The 7,000-nt window shown below is 51.6% G+C and overlaps 9 non-coding genes across 9 annotated transcripts; 3 read left to right on the top strand and 6 right to left on the bottom strand.

Annotated features, from left to right (window-relative positions):
• Positions 1–2,889: 2,889 nt before the first annotated feature.
• Positions 2,890–2,962, bottom strand: trnar-acg (transfer RNA arginine (anticodon ACG)). The gene has a single exon. It is a non-coding gene; the product is annotated as a tRNA-Arg (tRNA).
• A 505-nt stretch (positions 2,963–3,467) lies between these two features.
• Positions 3,468–3,539, bottom strand: trnae-uuc (transfer RNA glutamic acid (anticodon UUC)). The gene has a single exon. It is a non-coding gene; the product is annotated as a tRNA-Glu (tRNA).
• A 336-nt stretch (positions 3,540–3,875) lies between these two features.
• trnar-acg (transfer RNA arginine (anticodon ACG)) lies at positions 3,876–3,948 on the bottom strand. Its single transcript has one exon. It is a non-coding gene; the product is annotated as a tRNA-Arg (tRNA).
• Positions 3,949–4,095: 147 nt separating this feature from the next.
• Positions 4,096–4,167, top strand: trnae-cuc (transfer RNA glutamic acid (anticodon CUC)). The gene has a single exon. It is a non-coding gene; the product is annotated as a tRNA-Glu (tRNA).
• Positions 4,168–4,491: 324 nt separating this feature from the next.
• trnae-uuc (transfer RNA glutamic acid (anticodon UUC)) lies at positions 4,492–4,563 on the bottom strand. Its single transcript has one exon. It is a non-coding gene; the product is annotated as a tRNA-Glu (tRNA).
• Positions 4,564–5,086: 523 nt separating this feature from the next.
• On the top strand, positions 5,087–5,158 carry trnag-ccc (transfer RNA glycine (anticodon CCC)). The gene has a single exon. It is a non-coding gene; the product is annotated as a tRNA-Gly (tRNA).
• A 730-nt stretch (positions 5,159–5,888) lies between these two features.
• Positions 5,889–5,961, bottom strand: trnar-acg (transfer RNA arginine (anticodon ACG)). The gene has a single exon. It is a non-coding gene; the product is annotated as a tRNA-Arg (tRNA).
• A 115-nt stretch (positions 5,962–6,076) lies between these two features.
• trnae-uuc (transfer RNA glutamic acid (anticodon UUC)) lies at positions 6,077–6,148 on the top strand. The gene has a single exon. It is a non-coding gene; the product is annotated as a tRNA-Glu (tRNA).
• Positions 6,149–6,467: 319 nt separating this feature from the next.
• On the bottom strand, positions 6,468–6,539 carry trnae-uuc (transfer RNA glutamic acid (anticodon UUC)). The gene has a single exon. It is a non-coding gene; the product is annotated as a tRNA-Glu (tRNA).
• Between the last annotated feature and the right edge of the window lie 461 nt (positions 6,540–7,000).

Here is a 7,000-nt window from a genome sequence, read left to right on the forward strand (position 1 = left end):
GTTGCTATCGATTTCTTCAAAAGTAGACATAATGACTTCTCTTTGAAATTGCGGTCGAATCTGTCTGACCTCTGCATAACTTGAGGGTGTGCTAATTGTCTTTCTGATATTATTGATCTTCTCAGAAAAGAAGGAAGCAAACTCATCGCACTTGCTGTCAGAGAGCAGTTCACTAGGGATCTGACTAGGGGGGTTTGTTAGTCTCTCAACGGTAGCAAAAAGAGTGCGAATGAAAAAACAACCTCCTTCCAGCCAGAGTCGAACAAGCGACCTAACGATTGCCAACGCAACGCTTCAAGCCGGAGTCGAACCAGCTACCTAAGGATTGCCAACGCTTCACCTACAGTCCTCCACTCTACCAGCTGAGCTATCGAAGGCACAGGTACGTGGGGTCACAACCTCGGCCTATTAGGTTTCTGCAGCTCGACTGCTGGCCAAAAAACAGCCTTCGACGCAGGAAGACGTGTGGCCCGTTCGAAGTGGGAAGCCAAGAAGAACCCGCCTTCCCATACCCGCCTTCCCGAACCCGGGCCGCCTGGGTGAAAACCAGGAATCCTCACCGCTAGACCATATGGGAACTGGTCAGTGGAAACCTTGTCCAGGTAAAAAAAAAGACTCCAAAAATAGTCACGCCGTGCATTCGAAAAGACAAGCGTGGTCTTGCATTGTAACCGTTATCTCAAGGAAAAACAGCCTATCGCCGGTCTGTCAAGGTACAGAAATAAAAAAATCATGAGATTAGCAATGAAACTGAGATGCGGTTTTAACCGGATAAGTTGCTGATTATTGGCTAGTTCGGATTTCATTTTGTGTCCAACTTTTTCTCAAAGCCTGGGTGGCACGTAGGAATAGCTCAACAATTCGGCAAGCCCGTGACATCAAAACCAAACTGCATTACGCAAAAAGAGAAACACGAGCCAGCCAGAAGTCGAACCTAGAATCTTCTGATCCGTAGTCAGAGGCGTTATCCATTGCCCCACTGGCCCACCAACTGGGGGCCGTCGTGCTTGCGCCCGACTTGTTGGTTTTCGACGTGACAGAAGCCTGTATTGCTGTCTGCTTGTTCTCGTGCTATTAGCAGGCCAGCACCAAATCAGCCCTTCCCTTCCCTGGTGGTCTAGTGGTTAGGATTCGGCGCTCTCACCGCCACGGCCCGGGTTCGATTCCGGTCAGGGAACTCTCTTTTGCCCCCCTCCCCCCCAACGGCGGACTGTGAAATCAAGCTCTGCTGGGCGCTTTCAGAAGGCCGGCCCCCCCCCCAAAAAAAAGGTGGGCACATGAAAAAACAACCTCCTTCGAACCAGCGACCTAAGGATTGGCAACGCTTCACCTACAGTCCTCCGCTCTACCAGCTGAGCTATCGAAGGCACGGGTCTATGGGGTCACAACCTCTGCCTATTAGGTTTCTGCAGCTCGACTGCTGGCCAAAAAACGGCCTTTGACGCAGGAAGACGTGCGGCCCGTTCGAAGAGGGAAGCAAAGAGGAGCCCGCCTTCCCATACCGGGAGTCATACCCGGGACGCCTGGGTGAAAATCAGGAATCCAGACCGCTAGACCATATTGGAACTGGTCAGTGGAAGCCTTGTCCGGGTAAAAAAAAGATTCCAAAAATAGTCACGCCACGCATTCGAAAAACAAGCGTGGTCTTGCATTGTAACCGTTATCTCAAGGAAAAACAGCCTATCGTCGGTCTGTCAAGGTACAGAAATGAAAAAATCATGAGATTAGCAATGAAACTGAGTCGCGGTTTTAACCGGATAAGTTGCTGATTATTGGCTAGTTCGGATTTCATTTTGTGTCCAAGTTTTTCTCAAAGCCTGGGTGACACGTAGGAATGGGGCAACAATTCGGCAAGCCCGTGACATCAAAACCAAACTGCATTACGTAAAAAGCATAGCGCGAGCCAGCCAGGAGTCGAACCTAGAATCTTCTGATCCGTAGTCAGACGCTTTATCCATTGCGCCACTGGCCCACCGACTGGGGGAGCTAGTGCTTGCGCCCGACTTGTTGGTTTTCGACGTGACAGAAGCCTGTATTGCTGTCTGCTTGTTCTCATGTTATTAGCAGGCCAGCACCAGATCAGCCCTTCACTGGTTGTCTAGTGGTTAGGACTCGGCGCTCTCACCGCCGCGGCCCGGGTTCGATTCCCAGTCAGGGAACTCTCTTTTGCCCCCCTCCCCCCCAACGGCGGACTGTGAAATCAAGCTCTGCTGTGGGCTTTCAGAAGGCCGGCCCCCCCCAAAAAAGGTGGGCGCATGAAAAAACAACCTCCTTCGAGCAGGAGTCGAACCAGCGACCTAAGGATTGCCAACGCTTCAACTACAGTCCTCCGCTCTACCAGCTGAGCTATCGAAGGCACGGGTCTATGGGGTCACAACCTCTGCCTATTAGGTTTCTGCAGCTCGACTGCTGGCCAAAAAACGGCGTTTGACGCAGGAAGACGTGCGGCCCGTTCGAAGAGGGAAGCAAAGAGGAGCCCGCCTTCCCATACCGGGAGTCATACCCGGGACGCCTGGGTGAAAATCAGGAATCCAGACCGCTAGACCATATTGGAACTGGTCAGTGGAAGCCTTGTCCGGGTAAAAAAAAGATTCCAAAAATAGTCACGCCACGCATTCGACAAAACAAGCGTGGTCTTGCATTGTAACCGTTATCTCAAGGAAAAACAGCCTATCGTCGGTCTGTCAAGGTACAGAAATGAAAAAATCATGAGATTAGCAATTAAACTGAGTCGCGGTTTTAACCGGATAAGTTGCTGATTATTGGCTAGTTCGGATTTCATTTTGTGTCCAAGTTTTTCTCAAAGCCTGGGTGACACGTAGGAATGGGGCAACAATTCGGCAAGCCCGTGACATCAAAACCAAACTGCATTACGTAAAAAGCATAGCGCGAGCCAGCCAGGAGTCGAACCTAGAATCTTCTGATCCGTATTCAGACGCGTTATCCATTGCGCCACTGGCCCACCGACTGGGGGAACTAGTGCTTGCGCCCGACTTGTTGGTTTTCGACATGACAGAAGCCTGTATTGCTGTCTGCTTGTTCTTGTGCTATTAGCAGGCCAGCATCAGATCAGCCCAGCATCAGATCAGCCCTTCCCTTTTGGTCTAGTGGTTAGGATTCGGCGCTCTCACCGCCGCGGCCCGGGTTCGATTCCGGTCAGGGAACTCTCTTTTGCCCCCCTCCCCCCCAACGGCGGACTGTGAAATCAAGCTCTGCTGGGCGCTTTCAGAAGGCCGGCCCCCCCCCCAAAAAAAGGTGGGCACATGAAAAAACAACCTCCTTCGAACCAGCGACCTAAGGATTGCCAAAGCTTCACCTACAGTTCTCCGCTCTACCAGCTGAGCTATCGAAGGCACGGGTCTATGGGGTCACAACCTCTGCCTATTAGGTTTCTGCAGCTCGACTGCTGGCCAAAAAACGGCCTTTGACGCAGGAAGACGTGCGGCCCCTTCGAAGAGGAGCCCGCCTTCCCATACCGGGACTCGAACCCGGGTCCCCTGGGTGAAAACCAGGAATCCTCACCGCTAGACTATATGGGAACGGGTCAGTGGAAGCCTTGTCCGGGTAAAAAAAAAGATTCCAAAAATAGTCACGCCACGCATTCGAAAAAACAAGCGAGGTCTTGCATTGTAACCGTTATCTCAAGGAAAAACAGCCTATCGCCGGTCTGTCAAGGTACAGAAATGAAAAAATCATGAGATTAGCAATGAAACTGAGACGCGGTTTTAACCGGATAAGTTGCTGATTATTGGCTAGTTCGGATTTCATTTCGTGTCCAACTTTTTCTCAAAGCCTGGGTGACACGTAGGAATAGGGCAACGATTCTGCAAGCCCGTGACATCAAAACCAAACTGCATTACGCAAAAAGCGTAGCGCGAGCCAGCCAGAAGTCGAACCTAGAATCTTCTGATCCGTAGTCAGACGCGTTATCCATTGCGCCACTGGCCCACCGACTGGGGTCCCTCGTGCTTGCGCCCGACTTGTTGGTTTTCGACGTGACAGAAGCCTGTATTGCTGTCTGCTTGTTCTTGTGCTATTAGCAGGCCAGCATCAGATCAGCCCAGCATCAGATCAGCCCAGCATCAGATCAGCCCTTCCCTGGTGGTCTAGTGGTTAGGATTCGGCGCTCTCACCGCCGCGGCCCGGGTTCGATTCCCGGTCAGGGAACTCTCTTTTGCCCCCCTCCCCCCCAACGGCGGACTGTGAAATCAAGCTCTGCTGGGCGCTTTCAGAAGGCCGCCCCCCCCCCAAAAAAGGTGGGCACATGAAAAATCAACCTCCTTCGAGCCGGAGTCGAACCAGCGACCTAAGGATTGCCAACGCTTCACCTACAGTCCTCCGCTCTACCAGCTGAGCTTTCGAAGGCACGGGTATGTGGGGTCACAACCTCTGCCTATTAGGTTTCTGCAGCTCGACTGCTGGCCAAAAAACGGCCTTCGACGCAGGAAGACGTGCGGCCCGTTCGAAGAGGGAAGCAAAGAGGAGCCCGCCTTCCCATACCGGGAGTCAAACCCGGGCCACCTGGGTGAAAACCAGGAATCCTGACCGCTAGACCATATTGGAACTGGTCAGTGGAAGCCTTGTCCGGGTAAAAAAAAGATTCCAAAAATAGTCACGCCACGCATTCGGAAAAACAAGCGTGGTCTTGCATTGTAACCGTTATCTCAAGGAAAAACAGCCTATCGTCGGTCTGTCAAGGTACAGAAATTAAAAAATCATGAGATTAGCAATGAAACTGAGACACGGTTTTAACCGGATAAGTTGCTGATTATTGGCTAGTTCGGATTTCATTTCGTGTCCAACTTTTTCTCAAAGCCTGGGTGACACGTAGGAATAGGGCAACGATTCTGCAAGCCCGTGACATCAAAACCAAACTGCATTACGCAAAAAGCGTAGCGCGAGCCAGCCAGAAGTCGAACCTAGAATCTTCTGATCCGTAGTCAGACGCATTATCCATTGCGCCACTGGCCCACCGACTGTGGTCCCTCGTGCTTGCGCCCGACTTGTTGGTTTTCGACGTGACAGAAGCCTGTATTGCTGTCTGCTTGTTCTTGTGTTATTAGCAGGCCAGCATCAGATCAGCCCTTCCGTGGTGGTCTAGTGGTTAGGATTCGGCGCTCCCACCGCCGCGGCCCAGGTTCGATTCCCGGTCAGGGAACTCTCTTTTGCCCCCCTCCCCCCCAACGGCGGACTGTGAAATCAAGCTCTGCTGGGCGCTTTCAGAAGGCCGGCCCCCCAAAAAAAGGTGGGCACATGAAAAAACAACCTCCTTAGAGCCGGAGTCGAACCAGCGACCTAAGGATTGCCAACGCTTCACCTACAGTCCTCCGCTCTACCAGCTGAGCTATCGAAGGCACGGGTCTGTGGGGTCACAACCTCTGCCTATTAGGTTTCTGCAGCTCGACTGCTGGCCAAAAAACGGCCTTCGACGCAGGAAGACGTGCGGCCCGTTCGAAGAGGGAAGCAAAGAGGAGCCCGCCTTCCCATACCGGGAGTCAAACCCGGGCCACCTGGGTGAAAACCAAGAATCCTGACCGCTAGACCATATTGGAACTGGTCAGTGGAATCCTTGTCCGGGTAAAAAAAAAGATTCCAAAAATAGTCACGCCACGCATTGGAAAAGACAAGCGTGGTCTTGCATTGTAACCGTTATCTCAAGGAAAAACAGCCTATCGCCGGTCTGTCAAGGTACAGAAATGAAAAAATCATGAGATTAGCAATGAAACTGAGACGCGGTTTTAAACGGATAAGTTGCTGATTACCGGCTAGTTCGGAATTCATTTCGTGTCCAACTTTTTCTCAAAGCCTGGGTGGCACGTAGGAATAGGGCAACAATTCGGCAAGCCCGTGACATCAAAACCAAACTGCATTACGCAAAAAGTGTAGCGCAAGCCAGCCAGGAGTCGAACCTAGAATCTTCTGATCCGTAGTCAGACGCGTTATCCATTGCGCCACTGGCCCACCGACTGGGGGACCTCGTGCTTGCGCCCGACTTGTTGGTTTTCGACGTGACAGAAGCCTGTATTGCTGTCTGCTTGTTCTCATGCTATTAGCAGGCCAGCACCAGATCAGCCCTTCCCTGGTGGTCTAGTGGTTAGGATTTGGCGCTTTCACCGCCGCGGCCCGGGTTCGATTCCCGGTCAGGGAACTCTCTTTTGCCCCCCTCCCCCCTAACGGCGGACTGTGAAATCAAGCTCTGCTGGGCGCTTTCAGAAGGCCGGCCCCCCCAAAAAAGGTGGGCACATGAAAAAACAACCTCCTTCGAGCCAGAGTCGAACCAGCGACCTAAGGATTGCCAACGCTTCACCTACAGTCCTCCGCTCTACCAGCTGAGCTATCGAAGGCACGGGTCTGTAGGGTCTGTAGGGTCACAACCTCTGCCTATTAGGTTTCTGCAGCTCGACTGCTGGCCAAAAAACGGCCTTCGACGCAGGAAGACGTGCGGCCCCTTCGAAGAGGAGCCCGCCTTCCCATACCGGGACTCGAACCCGGGTCCCCTGGGTGAAAACCATGAATCCTGACCGCTAGACCATATGGGAACTGGTCAGTGGAAACCTTGTCCGGGTAAAAAAAAAGATTCCAAAAATAGTCATGCCACGCATTCGAAAAGACAAGCGTGGTCTTGCATTGTAACCGTTATCTCAAGGAAAAACAGCCTATCGCCGGTCTGTCAAGGTACAGAAATGAAAAAATCATGAGATTAGCAATGAAACTGAGACGCGGTTTTAACCGGATAAGTTGCTGATTATTGGCTAGTTCGGATTTCATTTTGTGTCCAAGTTTTTCTCAAAGCCTGGGTGACACGTAGGAATGGGGCAACAATTCGGCAAGCCCGTGACATCAAAACCAAACTGCATTACGCAAAAAGCATAGCGCTAGCCAGCCAGGAGTCGAACCTAGAATCTTCTGATCCGTAGTCAGACGCGTTATCCATTTTTTTTTTTTTTTTTTTTACTTTATTATAGAAAAAATCATTTACATTCACAGAGAATAAAAACTA

Source organism: Garra rufa, chromosome 1, assembly GCF_049309525.1.
Source record: "Garra rufa chromosome 1, GarRuf1.0, whole genome shotgun sequence".
In the NCBI taxonomy this organism is placed as follows: domain Eukaryota; kingdom Metazoa; phylum Chordata; class Actinopteri; order Cypriniformes; family Cyprinidae; genus Garra; species Garra rufa.